This window comes from Octodon degus, unplaced genomic scaffold (assembly GCF_000260255.1).
Source record: "Octodon degus isolate 3935 unplaced genomic scaffold, OctDeg1.0 scaffold00136, whole genome shotgun sequence".
Taxonomy (NCBI): domain Eukaryota; kingdom Metazoa; phylum Chordata; class Mammalia; order Rodentia; family Octodontidae; genus Octodon; species Octodon degus.
In genome coordinates, this window is record NW_004524712.1 from 1,362,034 (window position 1) to 1,383,445 (window position 21,412).

General features: G+C 47.3%; 1 protein-coding gene across 1 annotated transcript in view; it reads left to right on the top strand.

Annotated features, from left to right (window-relative positions):
• Pknox2 (PBX/knotted 1 homeobox 2) overlaps positions 1-21,412 on the top strand; it is a 264,725-nt gene that overhangs the window by 40,165 nt on the left and 203,148 nt on the right. The window lies entirely within an intron of this gene.

The window sequence follows — 21,412 nt, forward strand, 5'->3', positions numbered from 1 at the left end:
GAGAGGGGGAAGAGGGGTGTTGAGTGAGGGAGAAATCAACAAGGATTCAACTGTTGTACAGCTTAGAGGGTTGAAATAGAAGTGGCACAGTTTGCAGAAATAGAAAAGACCGGAAGATGAGCAGATGGAAGAGAGAGGGGGGCAAAGTATTGCGTTTGCTGAACACGTTAGGGAGGGCTGTGACGGACCAAGGGCTGCTTGACAGGTGGCTAGGAGTTGTCTGAACTGTGTAGCGAGGCCTTGTATCAAATAAATAAATAAATTTTACCAAAAGGAGTATTAGGTGCCCCAAGAGTCCCCAACAGTTGTGGGCTCAGCAGCCAGGCTGCAGAGGGCAGTGAGAGAACAAGAAGTGAGGAAGGGGTAGTGGTGGGCATCATTCTCACTTTCAGAAAGCCAGGGGAGAACGTGGAGGAAACTGGGAGGGACATAGTCCAGACGCTGAAGTAAATTATTTAACAATTTAAATTCTGTACATTATAATTTATAAAGTGCTTTGAGTCTAAAAAATGATCTTTATAACATTTAAGGGAGTTTATGGCAAGAGCTATAGCACCCACTTTACAGATGAAGACCCCAAGGCTCTGAAGTATGTGGGGCTGGCAGTGTCCCAGGCGGGATTCTGCCTGCTGAGCTGGTGCCATGTCCATGTCTCTAGAGCGCCTATAGGCATGCGGAGACTTGGTATGTCTTTTCTTATTTTATTTTATCTTTATGTATTTGGTACAGGGTATACAGCGTCTCACCATGTAGATTGGCCCTCCCGTTTTCAGCCTCCCAAGCACGGGGATTATAGGCGTGTACCGCCACGCCCAGTCTCAGTTGCCATCTGAGCGCAGCTCAGGGTGGGCCCAGTATGGCCAGGGATTGAACACCGGCTGCTGCTCTCTGCCTAAGCAGGTGCTTTAGTCCACACGGCCCTGTCTTTTTTTAATTTTAAAGAGAATAAAACATTTTAAAAAAACGTTAAAAGACAATACAGAATTTCAAAACAAGATGATAGGAAGTTAACAATGATTCTTATATTGTGTATTGTTATCTTCAAAGTAGTTGTTCAAATGACCACATGTAGGCATGCAGTGAGAGAGAGAGAGAGAGACAGAGACAGAGAGAGACAGAGAGAGACAGAGAGAGAGACAGAGAGACAGAGAGACAGAGAGAGAGACAGAGACTTCATAGGTCAGTGTGGGTAGCCTGTGCAGAAGACTGAGGATCCTTGTGCACACACACAGAATCACAATTGCTAAGAGCAATAGGATGAAGGGTCAGGTCAGAAATGGGGCCTGCCATGAGACATATGGGGCAGCTCTGCTTCAGAGGGGAGGAAAGGACAGGGAGTTGAAAGATACAGCACATTAAGGATGAGATGAAGGAAATCAGCAAAACTTAGAATACACAGAACCAAGGGACAGTGAAGACACTCAGCTCAAAAAAGTATTTAAAAAAAAAAGAGCCACAGACCAACGAACAGTGATAAATGGTGGCGAGCTGGAGGTGGGAGGGGCAGGAAAGTGGACCAGCTACCTCCAGACAGAAGACGCAAGTCAGAATAAATAAGGGAGCAAAAAGGCCTCTCTGCCAGTGTCCTGAAAATAGAAATCATGAAGGTGGGGGGGGGGTTGGCACCCATGCAGCCTCAGGTCCACCCGAGTGTCGCTCTTACTTTCTCCATCACTGAGTTTCTTGCTGAATCCTTATTGCTCTTATCTGGCTCCAGAAGAAGAACCAGATCAGCAGCTACGAGGGGCCCATCATGGTGACAGACCATCACTCTAGATGAAGCAGTGTCACAGTAGGGGTCTGGCAGAGATGGCCCCTGGACAGGGGGCGGGGACCTGTGTGGGTCACCGCCCTGGAGGCAGCAGCATGGAGATGTGTGGTAGGAGTTCTGCAGGACCCTGGCCAGAGAGCAGAGGGATGACGCTTGTGTAGAAGAATCCCCAGAGGTGAGCCTTCCTTCCAAATCTTTGATCTGGGAATCCTTGGAGGACACATCCCAGGACCCTGGTGAAAATTCTCAGTAACTTATTGCCTGAATTTTGCTCTTTGTGTCAGAGAGAGGGAATTTGGCTAAAACCAAAGCCTCACTGACGGGAATTCCAGGAATCTGCCCTCTTTGCTTTGGGGAGGTCACCTTGTCCTTGAGGAAAGGAGACCATGTTGTTCTTGTTCTGAGGCCAGAGTTTACATTCAGGGCACAAGAAGGTAATGAAGGCTCGAGGTTTCTGCTTCTTCCTCTGGAAGCACATAGATTTAAACTTGCATGTCTTCCTGGGCATCGCACTGCTATGGGGAGCAAGCACAGGGGGCGCTCCCATCCCCCCATAGGAAGATGTACAGGAAGGGCTCTCTCCCAGAGGACCCCCCCCCCTTGGCTCAAGAGTTTTGGGGACTTTAGCTGTGGCTGTAGCCCACCTAGGGTGATCAGCTGTTCCTGTTTGCCTGGGCTGGAGGGGTTGACTGGGACAGGAGAATTTCCTGAAACCCAGGAAGTCACAGACAAACCCGAATAGGTTGATCACCCTAGCTGCTCCTATTCCTGACTTCTGGAAAAGCAGAGGTTAGGATCTCCCAATTCCAGCTGAGCACAGCCTGAGTTTTCTTCTGGGATGACGCAGTTTATCCCCAGGAAAAAGGATAAGATCCAGTGTGGTACCATCAAATTGTCCACAAGTAGCCAAACCTGTCAATCCAAAGATGTGCAAATTTGGGTGAGTGAGTTTGCATTGCTGAGCATCAGTTTCCTTACCCATAAAACAGGAAAAGTAATGCCAACCCTATACAGTAGTGTGAGAAATAAATGAGCCAGCGCTTATCAGTCAGGTGCCCAGTGCCAGGCAAGGCCCAGTCAGCGTTACTCCCCCGGTTCCTCCCTGTCCTCTGCCTTGTGCTGCACTGCCATTCTACAGACGAAGCAGCTGAAGAGCGGGGATGGTTTCCTTTGTGTTCAAGTGACAGAGTCAGAGACCAGGGATAGTCTTTTAGCTCAGAACTACATTATCTCCTTTGGGGTAGACTGGGCTTCTCCATCTAAAATGCTTCCTGAGTGAAAGGAAGGGAAGCATTGTGTGTCTGTTCAAGCAGTCCATGAATACTCACTGAGCGCTGACCATGTGCCGGGCGCTGGAGATATCGCTGTCAACAAAAGCGGAAGTACTCAGCCCTTCATGAAGCTTACATCCTGGCAAGAGATCCGCAGTGAAAAACAGTTGCTGTGGAGGCGAAACAGAGCGGGTTAAAGCGGTTGAGAGTGTGGTCGTGTGTGTTGCCCATCAGGAGGTGGGTAGGGAAGGCCTCTCAGAGCCCAGCGGTGATTGGATGTCTGGAACAAGGCGGTTTGGGTTTTCTGAGCCTCTCACTCCCTCTGCAGCTCCAGGCTCAGGTCCAGCTGCCTCCGGGGAGTCAGCTGCTAAGGAGAGACGGTTGGTCCCTGACTTGGGCTGAAGGAGTAGGTGGAAAGGCAGCTGTTTTATCAGCTGTCCTTCCTCAGCACTGACCCCTCTGCTGGTCTGAGCTTTGGAAATGGAGGAGGAAGCCAAGATAATCTGTACTGAGGGTCAGATTGCAGATGAAAATGGCATAACTAAGCTGCCCTGCCCTGCTTAGAAACACTCTACATGTGAGGACAAGTCATGCTATATTCAATTTCCTGTATGGCTCTGTTTCTTTAGCATTGTCTTTTCCTTTAAGAAAAAAACCCACCCCTGTTGGGATTGCATGCTAAATGATTTATGAGCATTATTCTCTGTTAGGTCTACCTGTAGGAGCTCCAACCCTCGCAATCCTATTCATGTTGATTAAGTACATTTGAAAGCAAGAGGAGACTGTCTGAAATTGCTTCACAATACAGACTCGTGGCTCCCCTGGACCCAGGAGAGATTCTTCATCCTTCCTTTGAAAGAGCTCATTTGCAGCTGGTTAAGCAGGACATCAGGTTGGAGGCCTAGAACCAGTCTTGTGTGTGCTGAAGCCTGCCAGGGGGGGTCACCCTTCTTCTGGAGCTGGCAGCCATGGATCTAAGATCCTGGAATCTGAGCAGGGGTGTCCTCCAAGAGCCATCTCTCTGGTCCTTTGGCTGCCCTCCTTATCCTTGGGTTGCTGCCCCTGGCTTGGCCATGGCAGATCAGCACTGCTGAGGGGTGTCAGAACAACTTTGAATTGTGCAGGGAGAGAGGGGAAGGAGAAGAAACATCGCTGCCTGCCTTGATACGTCCCAGAGCTAGTGGACAGTGTGTATGATGAGGGAGCACAAGTGATACAGCCAGCTCCCAAGCGGAAAGCCCTTTCGGCTGCTTTTATAGTCAGGACAGGCCCAGCGGGCTCCCCTGTTCCTCCTTATCTTTATATATTTCCACATGGTGGGGCTCTTGTAGGTATATGGATAATCAAGGCTCTGGACTTAGAGCTTAGTGCAAGCTAATCTAGAAAGTACTCTTCTATGGATTACATTTGACTTGGTGCAGGTTAATCTGGAAGGTAAAGGCCAATACTTTTCTCCTGTACCCAGGGTCCCCCCACAAATCTGTAGGTCAAAGATAAAATAGGACAATTTTCCCTGGACTCCTAGTCTAGCATCAAAATGCATGCGGTTGTCTTCTTGTCTGTGCCTTTTTGCCCCACATTGCTGTCATTCCTTGTGGCTTCCCATTGTGTGTGAGCCCAAGCTTCTTCATACTGTCACCTATCCCTGTCCTTCCGGGACACTTGGAGCTTCTGTCTGTGCAGACCGTGGACATCAAGCATTACTTGGTGTTAGCCCCATGCTGTTGCTTACCTGTTGGGTAACAAAAAACCACTCATATCTCCTCGTCTGTTAAATGGGAGTCAGTCCACTTGAGGAACAGATGAAAAGCGTCTGGTACACTCTCTTTATTTGTCTCCTCACAATAAAGTTAAGCTCTCAAATATGGGTATTTGCCTTCCTACTTTGCTACATCAACCCTGAGGAAAGGTGAGATGCTACACTACAAGGAAGAAGTCTGGAACCATCTGTGTGGCAACACAGAGACGGGACTGATTGTGCCCACTCAGCCTCAGACCTTGCAGCAGGAGGAGTGCGGGGGAGGGGCAGGGGATGGCCTGTCCAGGGAGAAGAACACACATTCTTGGCATTTTGTAGCTGTTGTGTTACTTCGTTGTACCACCCTGGGGATATTGTTATCCCCATTCATACAAGATGACCAGAACGAGGCCCAAAGAGCCCAGGTCCCTTGGCCTGGGTTGTAGGATGGAGAATCAAGCCCAGCTCTGCCTGGTACCAGTGTCCACGTGGTGCCACACTGCATCAGAATTCAGTTCCTAGGGGGTGGCTTCCAGGAGAAGCTGGGGTCCCATCTGAGTGGCCTCCATGTGCTGCCCCCTCAGGGCCACCAACGCCCTGAACCTCTGCAGTCTTACTGTAGATGGTGTGCTCCAGAGTAGTCTGACTCCCTCTTGGTCTCCCTCCTCCAATGAACCTATCAGGAAGGGCTATTCACAAAGCTCAAATCAGTGTTGTTTGCCAAGCCAAAGTAACCTCTCTGAACTGTGTACTGGGGGAGCAGCTAGTCCTGAAAAGGCTAACAAACTTGTCTGTCAGACACACACAGGCTTTACCTTCCTTAAGTTCTGTGTGGGCTGGCCCCACCTCTGTGCATGTTGAGCCACGCTCCTCTCCTCGGAAACAGCCTTGGAAAACGACCCCTGCTGTCTGAGCCCCTAGTGGGTGTCCTCTCTTCCAGGACCAAAGCCCCACCCGATGGCTCAATGGATGGCTGGCTTGTGGGTAGGCCTGTGCCCCCCTACACTCAGACTTGGAATCTTCCCTCCCTTGCCCCTCCCCCCTCCTCACCACATTCTTTCTCCTCCCCACCTTGATGTGGAAGGTGGTTCAGCCCCCCCAAAGCTTCTGTCCCCTTCTAGGGTCCTCTCTCTCCACCGAGGCTCAAAGGGCCTTTTGAGGGGGGTAGCAGGCAGCCTGTGGGCCTGGAAAGAGAGATAAAGGCAGGAGATTCCCTCAGGGCCCAGAGTCAGGGGCTCTGTGTCTAGTGACTTCTGAATGCAAGCTCCAACAAAAAGAAATCTGTGGTGGGAGAGCCTCGTAAAGGAAATAAAATCTCCATGAAAACAAACTTTTGTTGGAAGCCTTCTCCTCTTGTTTTGGCAGTTGCTTGGTTCTGGGAGGGGAAGGCCCTGTCTTCCGGAGGAGTGAGCCGACCCTCAGACTGTCCAAATATCAGCTCCACCACGAGGACTGTTTTTCTCCCTCCAGGAAGCCGGATTTGGGAGGCAGTGCAGTAATCACTGGTTTTCTAATCAAGGCTACACAAAGCAAAGGAAAAGCTGGGGGCCATACAAAGAACTGTGAGCTGCGCCCTGCTTAGGTGGTGTCTCTTCTGCGGGACTCAGCTGGTGTTGACATCCCCTTGAGCCTTCCTTTTCTCACCTGAGAAATGGACATAACTTGCTTACGTTATCCAGCCAGAAACATGGGGCCCACCAAGAGGACCACTATTTCCCTCTACCCTGTAGTGGATGGAAGCTGGAGCGTGGAGACAAAGGATCTTCAAGGAATCATAAAGCCCCGAGAACCTTGCCTGCTAATTTTGTTTTCCCCTTTCCAGGGTTGGGTGGTACATACCGCGTGCCATGGTTTAGTTTTTGCATCTTGTTTTACTAACTCCAAAGAAGCTTAAACAGGACTTTTCAGGTCAGTCTTTGCTACTAACCTGAATGGGCCAACTGTGTTGCCTCCCTCCGGACTGATTTGGGGACACTGCGTTCAAACAAGGTTTAAAGAATGCAGAAAAGGAGGCTTTCCCCAGCTGCAGAGTTGTTTTTGTGTTAAATAAGTAAGAGAATATTTTTCTCTCTTCAGTCCAGGGAAGGAGTAAGAATTTGGTTTTGGATCCAGGTCCCAAAAATTGTCTCCATTTATCCCACTTGGGGAGAAAAACCTTTGATTCTGACTGTTGTTTAACAGAGCTCAGAGGACCTGGAGCAGTGGGTGGCCAAGAAGAGGGCAGAGCTGGGAAGAGAAGGCTGAGCTGCGGCTTCAGCCCACCTGCTTCTGACAGGCTGTAGGACTTTAGTCAAGAGCTGCTCCTCAGATTGATGCTGTGTCTCTTCCCACAGGTGGTGTAAGATGGGCCAATCCTCCACAGGGTGGGGGAGAGATCAAGTCAAGAGCAGTCCTGGTGGTGGAAGGGGCCTGAGAGGCCGGGATGGGAGGCGGCAAGGCTGGGCACTGAGCTTTCTCCTGAGTGTCTGCCTACATCCTTTCCTGGCTGGGTTACCCAGACTGCTGTCACTTCCCTTCTCCCAGAGATTGTGTTCATTCCTCAGTACTCAGGTGTCAGTGGGAACTGATGCAAGGGCAGAGAGCTTCTCCCACAGCTTGCTCCTCCCAGAGAGGCCAGAGTGCTGCTGGACCCAGAAGCCCTGTCCAGGGAAGGCTGTCGGAATTAGTGAAGTACCCTCCTCCCTCCCTTTTTTCCTGTACTCTCTTCGGCCATCATTCTGGGTCAGTCACAGGCCCATAACAAAAGCGATGCCACTGGTGTGACATGGCTAGCCTGAACTGCCTACACCCAGGGCATTGTTGGAGGCGAGTTAATAGGTGAGGTCTCCCACCACTGCCCACATGCAGAGCTCATGTGGGGCGTGTGCAGGCTGGGCTGGTCAGGCAGCACAAGGGCGTGAAGGAGGCAGGAGGCCGGTCTGCACTAGTTCTCCTCACTCCTCCTTTCAATGTGCACATTTGTCCTACACAGAGCCACACTCATGCACATGGACACAGAGCCACACACATACAAATACAATAGGCACACACATGTACAAAGTCAAATGCAGACACGCATGGCCACGGGGCCACACACACAGGCTTGTGCACCTATGCACCTTCAGACAGACACTGGTGATAGGAAAGAAAATTTCCCCTTCTCCTTTATTTCCTTTCCTTTTCATTCTTTTTTCTTCCTTCCTTCCATTTTTTTAGGCCTGAGGATTAACCCAGGACATCACGGATGCAAAGCGCATGCTCCACCATTAAACTACACCACTAACCCCAAGAGAAACCCTTTAGCTTTTCTCCTCAGACCACCTTTGCCCTTTTCTATCCCTGGTGCTTGTCTTCCCCCAGCCTCCCTGGTCACCTTGTCCTGAACCAGCAGTGAGCACAAGTCCTGGCTTTGCCTGGCCAGCTCTGTATCCATGTAGTTTCTAGGCCACATGAAACAGGACAGCAGAACTCAGCCAAGAGACAGACCTGGGTGCAGATCCTGGCTCCTCCACATGACCAGTTTCTGGCCCCAGACACTTCAGACAGTTACCCAAGTGCGCTAAACCTTACTTGCCTATCCGATCTGCCTGCAGATACCTCCTTGCAGTGTAGGTGCGAGTAGCGTATGTGGCAACACGTGTAAACCACCCAGCACAGGCTGACACGCAGCGGTGTCATTAGTGTCAGCTTGCTCCTCTGCTTGGTCGCCCACTCTAAATATATTTCTGCTGCGTAGTCCTCACATTGCTAGGAAAGAGGCCCATCCTAGTGAGGGTTTGGAGTCAGCTTTGCATGGACTTGCCTTCATTTTTTTCTAAGCAGCTGATTTTGACCCCAACGGGCAAAATACAATAGCTCTCATGGTAGCTTTCTGTGAGGTAATTACACACAACTCGTCTCCCCAGTCCCTCATCTGTAAGAAAGCTGAGGTACAGAGGGGTTAAGTAATTTGTCTGTGTTGACACAGCTAGTAGGTGCCCGGGCAACCAGCCCCTTGCCTCAATTTTCTGTTGCACTAGATCATTTTTCTACAGCATCTGGGACACTGGCTTGAGCTCATGTGTAGCTTTCTACTGCTATTACAACACCTAAGATAACCAACTTATAAAGAGAAAAGCTTTCTTTCGGCTCACAGTTTTGGAGGATGCAGTCCAGAGATGGGCGACGCTTGCTTTTAGGCTGGTGGTGAGACAGCATGTCGTGGTAGCTGCACCGAAGGAGCAAAGCTGCTCTCTTCTTGGCCAGGAAGTAACAGAGGACAGGGGTCCCCCTATGTCCTTCATGGGCACATGCCCAGCAACCAGATCACCTCCCACCAGGCCTCAACTCTTAAAGGCTCCACCACCTCCCCTCTGGGAAGTAAGTCTTTACCACGTGGGCCATGGGGGCACTCGTGATCCTAGCTACAGGACCATGCTTAGGCAGATGGTGCTGCTTTGTCTGTTTCTCCTCTTAGAGCACACACATTTGGATGGAGGCTTTCTTTTACTTTCTTTCTAAAGTGACATGGATTTGAGTGGAAAGGCGTTGGTTTTGAGGAGCTGAGCGGCAGGAGACCTGAGGCGGAATTTTAGGGGGCAAATGGGATGAGAACGAGGAGTTCCATTCAGATGTGCAGATACTGCTGGACCGGGTTGTAGGGATTAAGGAGCAGGCAGGACCTTGTCCCTGCCTTTAGGAGCCCGTGGGGAAGGCAGTGGGTAAGGGCTCAGCCCAGTAGAGAGACATACACACATTAAGATTCAACCAGCTGGAGAGATGAGCTCCACCCCGAGATGGGCGGGGCCTGGCAGCGTCTGACATTCTTTGCAGGAGGTGTTGGCCAAGCAGGCTGTCTGGTTCCCAGGGAGGGGACAGCATGAGCAACAGCTTGGAGGTGTGAGCAGGGACCAGGTGAGTGCGAACACACTTGGGTTATATTTTGATGAGGAACTAGTGAATGTTTAAATTAGAGGTTGACACCCACAGGCTTGTATTTTAAAATATTGTTATTTTAAAGCCGCAATAGTCATGGATTAAAGGGGACCAGACCTTTACAAGAAACGCATTTGAGGTGTGTATCTGTTAGAATGCTTTTGACTGCCAGTAATATGAAATCCGGCTCCAAATGGCTTAAACAGTAAGGAATTAATTTTGTTGTGTACTGCAAAGTTCAGGAGCAGCTCTGTCTCAGGCTTGGTTGTAGGGCAGGGGCTGCTCAGGCACTCAGTGACGCCAGCGAACACCCAGGTCCTTCTCTGTCCTCCTCTGAATGTGAACTGTTTTCAGATAAACTTTCCTCAGGGTCACAAGATGATGACAGCAGTGCCAACCTTCACACTACTATCCAGGCCAACAATGAAAAAGAGTAAATCAAGTCAGCTGCGAAACTGTGGGGTGTTGTGGAGGCTGAGGCAAATGGGAAAGGATTTGCCATCCGCCTGTTGGTGTTCCAACTGGAAATTGTGAAAAGCACTGGCAAACAATTATAAACAATGTGAAGACAAGTCAGAAGCTGGAAAAAGATAACTCTTATCACAGGTTTATTCTCCCTAACATACAAAGAACTCCTCAAAATCAACAATGGAAATACAACCCTGTAGGAAAAACAGTTTGAGGATATGAGCAAACTCTTCCCGGAAAAGAAAAGACAAGTGGCTCTTGACATATGAAAGGATAGTCAAGCTTCATACAATTATAAGAGAAATACAAATTAAAATTATCCTGAGATACCATTATTCACTTACTTTTTATTTTTTTTAATTTTTTTTTCTACAGTTTTATTGATAAACAGATAGCAATGAGACAGTTTCAAATCAAATCGGAAGTACAGTTTCAACAAATAATACACTGCATATATTCTTCTTAGTGGTTAATTGCTGTACAAGATGCGGACTTGTGATCCTATTTACAAACACCATTAGAACAAATCATTCTATTCATTAAGACAATGCAACTATATATATACCCCAACCACTTTGAATACACAGATACAGAAGGGACATTCATCGGTGTACCCCATTTTTCCTAAGTTCCGTTATTGAATATTATGGGTGTGTAAACTCAGCGAAATATTCTAAAAGAGTCCAGTAGCCCATAATAGCATTGGGTCTTCTGTTTAACTGGCAATGTCAGAAATTATTGACCTGAGTCCCCCACAGCTTAACTTAACAGCATGGCTTTATTTCTTATATTTCGTCTTCATACTTTTCTACTGGATGGTTAAGACCAAGGTAAAGCAGGACCTATGCAACAAGAGTTGTAGCTTTTTGGTCTGAGAAGGTCAATGAAATGCCCTCAGGATTTGTCCTGAGATCCTGTACCTCAGATTGTAGAACCTTTATCAGTGCAGCCATGTGGATGAGTCACGGCCATTGCTTGGCCAATGTGCTCTCTGTGAAAGCCTGAGAGAGTGTCTTCTCCCCATGTGACTCTCCTTAGGCCCACTCTATGTCATCGATCACTTTCCTCTTTGGCCCCATAATCTTCTTGGTCAGAAAATTTGGGACACTACCGAGGTACATGACGTTACAGTACAAGTTCTCATATGTCCTGAGTCTTAATTGACCTTAGAAGGCTAGGGCCAAAAAGTTGGCTTTCCTTGTAGCCCTCCTTTTTCTCTAATTTTGGTCTGCAAACTTAGGTTGTTACCCATCCAGAAGAAAAGCTTATTGTTTTTATCAAATGATTTAGGCTATCAATCTTAACCTCACTATCTCACTGCATTTCAAATTCACTTACTTTTTAAATGGGTAAGAATTTAAGACGTTTTCACACTCTTAATAATGCCCTTGGAAAATAGCCCGTCTCCTAGTGTGAATCATTATAACCCTTTATAGGGCAACTGGCCATGCTTATCTGAATGATAAGCCATGTACCTTTTGACATAACTATTTCATACTGGGGAATTGATCCTAAAGATACACTTGTGTTATCTATGAAACAACATATGTAGAAGTATATTCTTTACAACATTATTTGTAATAGCAAACTCTTGGAAAGACCATCAATGTTCGTTCATTGAGGGCAGTTAGCTAAATTATTGAATATCCTGAAATGAAATAATATGCATTTAAGGGGCTGATGAGATAGCTCAGTGGACTAAGCACCTGTGTAGACAAGTGCAGGGACCTGGGTTTGATCCCCAGCAACATGTGCCATGCTGGCCCTGCCTCTGGTTATGCTGAGCTGGCCACCAAGACCGGGCATGGTGGCACCCACCTGTAATCCCAGAGTTGGGGAGGCTGAAAACAGGAAGATCACTACAAATCCAAGCTGCATAGTGAGATCTTGTAACAAATAGATAAACAAACAAACAAATGCATTTAGTAAGAGGAATGAAGCTCTGTGGTATGAAAAGATCTCAGAAAATATGTTTTGTGTAAAGGGGTAGTTGACGGGTGCCTAGAGAGCAACTGTGGATCAAAATCCTGCCTTTCAAAAATGGGGCCTTTGAGTGAAACTCAGAACCCAGCTGACTTGGGAGCCACAGAATTTCAGACCTGGATCGCCCCAACAGGCCCCAACCATCCACGTGCTGGTGAGGAAGGGGGGCCCTCAGGGACTCGTCAGCCATGGGCTTCTTATTCTTCTGTCTTAGTTACTTTCTTGATGCTGAAACAAAATACCGACACCCAAAGTTCAAGGGAGGAAAGGTTCATTTAGCTCATAGTTTATAGAATGCCAAAAAGTGTACCTAAAAAGAGAGAAAACAAGAACGTATATTTATGTTTACTCAGACAGGTGGGGGACAGAAATGGGAGGGAGACATTTCAGTGTCTATATTTTTATATTTTGTGATTTTTGAACCAGGCTTCACATCACTTTTTTTTAAAAAGTTGCAAAATAAAAAAATATGGCTAATGCCACATCTGCCGTTAGCTGCTGATTTTCTGTTTCTAGGCTCAAAATTACATAGTGGCTATGCAGGTGGAAGGGGATGGATTTGGAGAATGTTTTTGGGAACAAAATCCCCATGGATTGGGTATAGGGGTGAGCGAGCGTGGAGGTGGAAGGGCTTCTGGAGGTGGCTGCCCCATTGTGAGGTGGGACGACCAGCGAGAAGCATGCTGGGAGAAAGGAGACCACCTCCCATTACAGCATAATCAGCCCTGAGAATCTCCTCCTCACTGGTCTCTGCAGTTCTCCAGGTCCTCCATTTCAGGGACCAACCTTGTCCTATTTCCTGTTCCCCTATATTTCTAGATACCGAAAGAAAGAGACGATTCCTGCAAAGTTTCACATTTTGCTAAATTCTGACCCACTGCAGGACAGAGGTTCATGGTTTGCTGGTAGTGTTCCCTCCAGCAGCAGAGCCCCCCAGGTCTGAATCCCAAGCCAGGTGCTGAGTCTTCAGGTGGCTCTAGACAGGTGCCTGAGCACCAGGCCTTCCAGGGAACAGAAGCCCTAAGAGTGTCCGCAGCTTGCATTGCAGAGGCCAGCAGCAGGACAGCAGGAATCCACATTCCCCTGTGGGTCAGCGTGTCCTAGACAGCAAGCGGGACATGGTGCTCTGTTCTGTTCTCTTGGGTTCACCATTTGCTGCTGGAGAGGACTCAGGCTCTGAGCTGGGTCCCGGAGCAGCCCAGGAGATGATGCTCCATGCTCTTCCAGGCTTCGTGTCCTCCCAAGGGCACCCTGGCCCTGACGATAGTGGGAGAGGCAGACGAGAAGGGAAAGGTGAGAGGCGCATGAGGTAACCTGGCCATGTGGCTGTGGTACTCCTGTGACAAGTCAGTGCGAAGGGACGTGTGTTTGACATCCCTGCCTCTCTTGATGAGAACACCAGTCCCCTCAGCTTCTTGCCCTGCTCCAGAGCCATCCACAGAGTTGGGGACCAGGATAAAAATGACTGGACTGCTAAGAGCAGCTTCACTGCTGGATGCTGGAGGCATTTTGAGCTGATACATGAAATACAGCCACAGTCTTGGTTTTAGTTGTAGCTGGAAAGGATTAGAAGACAATTAATAAATCATTTAGTGCCCTGAGCTTAAGTAACTTATTATTATGGGCTGCATATATTTATTATGCTTCACTGAGCAACATTGGCACATTTCCTTTGACTGTCGCACAATTTGTATGCAATTTGTTTCCAAAGGCTTTTAAAAAAATGCATCTATAAATTATTAACCTGCATTCTTCAGGACAGATTGCCAGAATCAAAACCCCTCCCCCACCATCTCCTGTAAGCCTTGTATAAACTTCCTGTCCACAGAGGAGGCTAGCGCCAGCTCTCAGGCCTCATCTGAGGGACTGGGAAGGGGATGAGGAGTCATTGCTGCCTCTTGGGTGAAGATCTGGGCCAGAGACCAAGCAAGGGGATGAATGAAACAGATATATGACTTGGGGTAGTTGATCAAAATCCTGCCTTTCAAAAATGGGGCCTTTGAGTGAAACTCAGAACCCAGCTGACTTGGGAGCCACAGCATTTCAGACCTGGATCGCCCCAACAGGCCCCAACCGTCCACATGCTGGTGAGGAAGCGGGGCCCTCAGGGACTCATCAGCCCTGGGCTTCTTATTCTTCTGTCTTAGTTACTTTCTTGATGCTGAAACAAAATACCGACACCCAAAGTTCAAGGAGGAAAGGTTCATTTAGCTCATAGTTTATAGTAGAGGTAGCAGTCCTTAGTTGGCTGGATCCAAAGCAGGGCAGCCTGGTAGAGGAGAAGCAGTTCATGACATGGCAGATGGAAGGGAAGCAATGAAACTTCCTTCTTCTTTCCTTTTATTGTTTGTTTGTTTATTTATTTATTTATTTATTTATTTTGGCAGAACCAGGGATTGAACTCAGGCCCTTGCGCTTGCCAGGCAAGTGCTTTTTCTACTGAGCTATCTCCCTGGCCCTTTTCTTTCCCTTTTAATTCCATGCAGGATACAAACCTATTGGTTGGTGCCCCACACACCCAGGGCAGGTCTTCTCTGTTCAGTAAATCCACCATCCAAACTTAGAAAAACCAATCAGTGGATGAATCTGGCATCATACACACAACCCAATATCGTACATCCACGTTCCAGTCACTCCCCAAAGCCCTATCTATGAGGATGTGAAACTTTTGGGGACATCAAGCCATAGTGCCTTCTTAATTCCTCTTTGCTAGAATTTTTAACCACTCACTATTCTTTTTATCTTTCTTTATAACATGTACTAGGAGATCTTGTCTACATTTTTCACAATAAGACTATCTTGTTTTTTGTGTTTTTCTCAGGGATGGAGCAGCTTGAAGTTTTTAGTAATGTGACATTTTTAGTTTTATTCTGAATTATTATAGCACTGCCTCACAGAATTGTCACCTAAGTACCCAGTGCCTGGTTAGAGGACAGACTGACTAGCTCAGCTCTCCTCTTCCCAGATGGCTTTTCTAACATCTGTAAAACACATCTGTCAGCGCTTCATATGTAGTTGGTGCTCCTGGTGTGTGTGTGTGTGTGTGTGTGTGTGTGTGTGTGTATGCACGTGTGTGCGTGTGTGTTACACAAACGACATCTATGCCTTCCTTGTTTCCTGCCTTGTTGGGGTGACAGAGCTTTCATAGACCTCAGTGCCTATTGAGTGAATGAATGAAAAACCCAACTGGGAATGAATGCAAGTAACTTCTGAACAAGCAAGCTAGCCTAGAAGAGGCATGAGCAACCAAGAACCATCAAGGAGATTTGCTTAGGGTTTTCCAGACAGTTACAGGGTTATTCTTTTTTTTTTTTTTTTTTTTTTTTTTGGCGGAACCGGGGATTGAACTCAGGCCCTTGCTACAGGGTTATTCTTAAAATACTCCAAGAAGCTCTTTTTCCCATCTTGCAAGACAATAGGTGAAAAACCTGAGAAGCCAGATACTAAAGAGAAGAAATGTGAAGCCAAGAAGACTGAAGGCAAAAATGTCCAAGAGGGGGCAGCCCCACTGTTGCCGAAATCTTGTCCTAGTTAGAGGAATTTGTAGATAGTCCTGATCTGCTATGTATTGCAGAAAGGCTTTGTGCAAGAGAAAGTACACAGCTGCTAAATGAAAGGTTGAGAAGGAAAAGGACAAGGTTCTTGCTACTATCAGAAAACCAGTCAGTGGTGACAAGAATGGTGGTACCTGGGTGGTTAAACTTCACTAAATGCCTAGATTCTCCCCTGCTGAAGATGTGCCCTGAAAGCTCTTGAGCCACGGCAAGAAACCCTTCAGTCAGCGTGGGAGGAAACTTCCAGCTAGCACCACTCCTGGCACCATCTTGACCACTCTCACAAAGCATCACAGAGGCAAGAGAGTGGTCTTCCTGAAGCAGTTGGCCAGTGACTTCCATATTTGTGACTGGGTATCTTAGCCTTAATCATGTTGTTCCTCTACAAAAAACACGCCAGAAATTTGTCATTGCCACCACCACAAAAATTGATATTCAGCAAAGTGAAAATCCCCAAACACCTCACTGATACTTACCGCAAGAAGAAGCTGCTTCAGAAGCCCAGACACCAGAAGGGCGAGAACTTCAACACTGAGAAAGAATGATGCCAGATTTCAGAGCAGCACAAGGTGGATCAGAAAGCGATAGACTCACATATTTTACCAAAAATCAAAACTGTTCCTCAGCTCCAGGGCTACCTGTGATCCATTTTTGCTCTGACAAATTTGGAATTTATTCTCATAAATTAGTGTTCCAAATTTCTTATTAAGAACCTAATTAAGAGGCCAGGGAGATGGCTCAGTGGAATAAGCACTTCCCTGGCAAGTGCAAGGGCCTGAGTTCAATCCCTGGTTCTGCCAAAAACAAACAAACAAAAAAGAACCTAACTAAATAACTGATATAAAAAAAAAAAAAAAGATACTCCAAGGGTGTTTTGCACCTTATAAATAGTGGACATCCATGTCTTCTTAGGCCAGTTGTCCTGAGCATGACTGAGGCTTATTGGGTGGTCCCCTGGGTGACCCCCTAGATCTCTCCTTGGCCAACCCTTAGGCCACCCTCAGTTTGTATTTTGGGGAAGGCCTATCTTCTTTATGTCTTCTAATCCACTGAGGTCAAAACATAGTGGACAGCATAACCTGTCAGAAACGTAACAAAAGAGCAAAGAAGCCCTAAACAAGGCCTAGAGAGCCCTTCTGAATAAGGTTCATAAACTCCAGGGCAGAGACTTTGCAATGCGTATTTTCACAACTCACGGGTTTCTAGAAATTGTTCCCTCTCCAGTCCTTTTGTCGTATGTTAGATGGATGAGGTTGCTGAGTAGCCAAATCACAGTCCTGCAAAGAGGCATTTTTTGTCACAGATCCCATGACGCATCTGCTGGCAGGTTGTGAGTGAAAGCTGTGAGAGCTGGTTCTGTCTGCTGGTCCACTTTCAAGAGGGCCATGCTGAAAGTTCTCTGGCTTAGTTATTTTAAGCCACACCAGACAATTTAACCACAAGAAGGGCCCCTGGTACACCGGCAGGCAGTCTCGCACATCTGTGTTGAGCAAGTGGCTTCGGGCAGCCCGGCTCACCAGCTTTCCCCCTTTGCCCCTGGAGGCTGCGCGCCTCAAGCTGACCTGATTGTAGCCTGACAGAGTGACTCCGGCCTTGTCCTGCCTGTTGAGGGTCTTCATAGTTGCTTCCATGCCTGGCCACGATCGCCTGCACCAGCCCCTGACACCTGCAAACTCTCTTGCTGGCAGATGCCAGGTAGAGACTGTCAGCTGTGTAGGAGAGGAATTGTTCTGGGTATTTACTGCCAGCGAGGGACCCCATTTTATCTACCTGCGATCAGAATAATCTGTCCTCTGCTGGAGGCACCTCGAAGGAGCCATGAGCAGGCAAGGCTCGAGCCTTGGCAGATGGCACTGCAGCCAGGGCAGCTCCAGGGCTGGAGAGCTGGAAAGCGGAGCTGTCAGCCCTGCTGCCTACCTTTGTGGGGGAGGCCAAGGACCTGGGCTGTGAACTCTAGACTCTGAAAACCTCCTGGCCCCTCCCTGGTGGATGGTGATACTCGGCTCCTTAAGAAAGGCACAGTTTTCCTACTCCGTTTGTTCTCAGATTGGTGTTATACCCTGGAGCCAAATTAGTGGCTAAGAACAATTGGAAACAAATGCTCTTTCAGCATCCTGCTGTGATCCAGGGATCCAGGTGGGGACACCAGCCATGTGGTTGCCTTCTCCACTGAGCCACCCCTCCGCAGAGAATCTTCCTCTCAGCACTACTCAGAGGGGCAAAATTCCCTCCTAATCAGTCAGCGCTGTGCACATCTGCCTAACCTCAGCTAAACAAGCTGGAGCCCTGTTAAGTTATTTATGAAACAATATTCAGGACCAGCTCTGGGAGGCGAGTTAGGAAATAATGAATGGCATGTGCCACAGCGCCATGTGGAGAGGGCTGTGGCCAGCCTGCCTGAGGGGACCAGTGCTCCTGATGGTGCTGGGCACACCAAGGCTCCCTCTGATGACCCGGTGCAGACATCTTACCAGAGCTGTGGAGGACCTTTGGCTCGCCTTGGACTAAATACCCCAATTTTTTTCTATTCAGTTCGGTATTGGGTAAAAGTGGCCAAGCCTACCCTTCCCCCCTTATCTGAATATAGCTGCCCCAAAGGAAGGAGGCATAGGATACCTTCTGTGGAGAGAACTATGGCTCTGCCTAGACAGCTGCAGGATTGTAGTGAATCTTCCAGTCGGTGGGTGGTCTGGCCCCTCATTAGACTGCAGACTCCATCAGGTCAGAGAACTGGATTTGTTGTTCATATTCGATCCCCATGCTAAGGAATGAGTGAAGGGAGTTCCTGTCATGGCTTCCGGCCCTAGATTCCCTGAAGAGACTCCCTATTTGCCTGCCCAGCCATGTCCTCAGATAGGAAATGAGATCAAAAGAGATGATCTCCATCTCTGTGTAGGCCAACACTGCTCCGTTCTAAGGCCGTTTCCTACACCGACCGAGCTGGCGCCAAACTTTTGTCCTCCCTCTGCCTCTGGCTGACTCCCTCTGGCCAGGTGGGTGCTGAGCAGAGGGGATGTTCCCTTTGCCCTGCTGATTTTGGCCTAGTCATTATGCAGGACTTCAGTCCGAGCCTTGCTCTCTGGTCGCCAAATATTGTCCTCTGCCTGCGCTGTTTCCCCTGATGGATCCTCAAGCTCATTTTCCTCTGTCACACAGTTGAGCATTCCCAGGGCCAAAGCAAAGCCAGATGCAGAATGAGAACTACTTACACAAGAGACGCTTCCCTCTGTCCTGGCTGTACCTCCTCAGGAGGTTGTGTTTACTTGTCTTTTAGAGTTGGATTGCTCTCCACTAGGGAAGATAAGGCCTCTCCATTTCTAACCAAATGAGGAAAGCTAAGGGCTGTCCCGGAGCAGATCTGCCCCCTTATCATGATGCTTCCTTTGCTCTGGAAAAAGAGGCTGGTTTCTTCCTTCCTCCTAGAGGCCTGCTCCAACATTTCTCTTGCTTTCTTTTAAGCAACCACAGCAAGAATATTCACTTACACAGGAGACATAATCTTAACATTTCAAAGCATGTCATTATTTTGTTACATTTTTATAATATCTGTGTGGCAGGCAAGGCAGGAATAAATATCTGGATTTATTTGGAGCCCAAAGATTTATTGGAATTTAATCCAAGATTTTTTGGAATCTTAAGATTTTCTGGCTGAATGAGAGTGAACCTAGCGCATATCTTTTTCCACTGGTTCCCAACCACTCTGGGGATGTGAACAGCCTCAAATTTTTGGTACAATTTTTAAGTGTTTCCCCAGGAAAATATACACATATTATTCTGGAAAAGAAATTTGAGAGGCTTGGGAGCCCCTAAAGCCTAAAGTTTCTTCTTGCTTTGTTCGTGTCTGTTGGCTCAGTAGGTGAAGAAATGGAGGTCCATAGAATTCAGGTGACGCGTCTAAGGTCCTAGGACTGTGGAGACAAAGGCCATTGCTTGGTGCTGCCTGAATTCTTTAACTTCCCAAGCTGCTTGCAGATGAGGAGCCCAAACCCTCTCATCTTTTTCTTAGCCTCCTCTGGCCTTCTCCTTTTAGCTTTCCTCCAGTGTTTGTTGCTATGGATGCATTCCTAGACTTTCATTTTAGACTACAGACTTGGTCCCTCTTTCCCTGCCCCACCAAGTTCTTTTCATTTCTCCTTGTTTTTTTTTTTTTTTTTTTTTTTTGGTTCTGTATCATTTCTAATGTTTCTAGTAGCAACCCACTCAAATCACCTCGACTCAGATCGACGCTCTCAGCAAAGTCGCCTCCACGCTTCGCTGGCTGGCCAGCCCAGTCCCTTTCCTCCTTATGGGTCTCCCCGCAGAGGCTGCAAGACTCTGGACTTCCCAGTTTCTCTGCCAGTAATCCTTGGCTCCTTATCCCACCTCCTTAGGGTGATAAGCTACTCCTTTCCTTGTTATTCAAATTCCAGGATCTTTTTATATTTATTTTTCTGATAGAAATCAGGACAAATTAGTACATATATTTTAAAATTGTGGTAAAATATATATAACCATCTTAACCATTTTTTTTTTGTCAGTGTCTTGAAGTTTATTGATGTTGTCGTATAAACATGATAGCACCATCATCACCACTATCCATCCATGAAACTCTTCATCTGGCAAAGTAAAAACTCTGTTCCTATTAAATAACTTCTCATCCACCTCACCACGCTTTCAGCCCTTGGCACTGTACTGCTAGCCCTACTGCTAGCCCTAGACTGATAACCTCCATTCTCTTTTCTGTCTCTGTGGATTTGACTACACTAGGTACCTTGTATAACAGGAATCAAACAGTACTCACCCTGTGTGACTGGCGTGTTTCTCTTAGGATAATGTCCTCAGGGTTCATTCATGTTATGGCACGGTCAGAATTTCTTTCCTTTTAGGCTGAATAAAATTCCGTAGTGGTATGTTTATGCCACTATGTTGGTCAACTTTCTGTCCCTGTGACAAAATACCTGAGAAAAACAATTCAATAAAGAAAAAGATTTCTTTTCAGCCCATGGTTCCTTGGTCCCATTGCTTTGGGTTTGTGGCAGCACAATATGTCTTGGCATGAGTTCTTGGAAGCAAAACAAGGAAGGGGCAAGGGTCCCAATGTTCCCTTCAGGGGCACCCCCACAGGGATCTAGATTTCTTCCACAAGACCCACCTCCTAATGGCCCCACCACCTCCTGGCAGCGCCATAGGCTGGTGACCAGGCCTTCTACACGTGGGCCTTTGAGGGAAGTTTCAAACTCAAACTAAGTTACCTTTTGTTTATCCATTTGTCATCGGTGGCCACTTGAGTTGCTTTACTTTTGGCTCTTGTGGCTGATGCTCATGAGAGCCTGGATGTACAGGTATAGGAAGGTCTCTTTCCAATCCTTTTGGGTATATGCTTTATTTTTTTTTTTATTTTTTATTTTTTTTTGGGGGGGGTATGACCTTTATTGAACTTATCCACCAGAGTGGAAATAATATCTGTATAAAGCCAAATGTTTGTTACTATAACTTCCACATCACAATTAAAATCCAAACAGTTTTAAAAACAGTCAACTCAATCAAAACCCACTACTTCAGATTCAATAGCTTCTTTGAAGCCACAGTAACACTTAAATATGGTTAAGACTCGAATGCAGAAATTTGGTTGGCTGGAAAGATAATTAAACTTCCACCTTGCTCAAATAGAATTACAAAAAGGCAAAATTGTGTTTTTCACAGAGATACAGTCCACTGGAATCACCAACACGGGACAGCTATTAAAGACTGTTAG